The following is a 1188-nucleotide window of genomic DNA, read 5'->3' as shown; positions in this document are numbered from 1 at the left end:
TTTTCAATTATTTGCTTTTTTCGTTGCCCTCTGAATCGATATAAATAAAGGAATAAGAATAGAAAAATTCACTTCTCACCAACAAAAAGATAAAGAAGAGGTGAATAGATGATGTGTAAGCATTCTTAAAGATTATGGATAGATTAACCTCCGCCATGAAATGAAGAATAAATAACAATTTTACTAAAAAGTAATTAACTCCTTTTTTATTGAATTAACTTTATATTTCATAATTCTTCATATTTAGCACTTTTTAATAATTACCTCTATACCTTCTTTTCATTCTCATTTTATCTGACTTATGTTTCTATATTAAATATTACCCTTTTCTTTTCTTATTTCTTTCTTGATTAATCATTCAATTTGTTTTTTTTTCTATTTATCTTCTTCTCTCTTATTGTTTTCTTTATTTCTTCTTGACTTAATTCATTGAACAAATAATGCATTGTTTCATTCTTCTTTTAAATAACACACTTAATTAATATTAAATAACTCTTTACTGAACAATTAAAGAATTAACTTAATTTTAATACAAAAAAATGACTCAAGGGATTTAACAAAGAATTAAACCCAATAATAATAATGAATGATAAATAATGAATGAACAACAACAAAAGAAGTACTTCATATTTCATTTCGATATTAACCATACAATAAGAAATGAACCTCAATTAATAATAAGTATTATAAAAATACAAAAGAAAATACTTAACTTAGTAAAACAAAATAATTGAAAAATAAAATAACAATAAAGAAAGAACCAAAGTAAAATTATATCAAATTCATAAAGTAATTCAAAGTTTTTTCATCAAACCCTTATTGTTTCAAATTCTTACTTCCTTACATAATATTCTATTTTATACTTCCAAAAAGCGTTTGGGAAGATTAACTGACAGTAAATGGAAATTTTTGACAGATTGTATTTATTAATTTTCTATAAACCAAGAATTACAATCATTAGAAGGTTCAAAAAAAGTGAAAGGAATCAAAATTATTTTGTAAATTTGCAAAACCAATTCTTTTCAAAGTTTATTTTGTTTATTAAAAACCAAAAAAGGTGCTATAAAGAAAAAAGATGAAACTTAAATTATGGAAATACCAAAATCAAATGAAACCTCCTTTTCCTCAAGTGTATTAAATTTAATAAAATAACCTTTTCAGACAGAAAGTCAAACAAAATCTCCTTAA

Source organism: Entamoeba nuttalli (assembly GCF_000257125.1).
Source record: "Entamoeba nuttalli P19 unplaced genomic scaffold asmbl_4217, whole genome shotgun sequence".
Taxonomy (NCBI): Eukaryota; Evosea; order Mastigamoebida; family Endamoebidae; genus Entamoeba; species Entamoeba nuttalli.
This window is presented reverse-complemented; position numbering follows the sequence as displayed.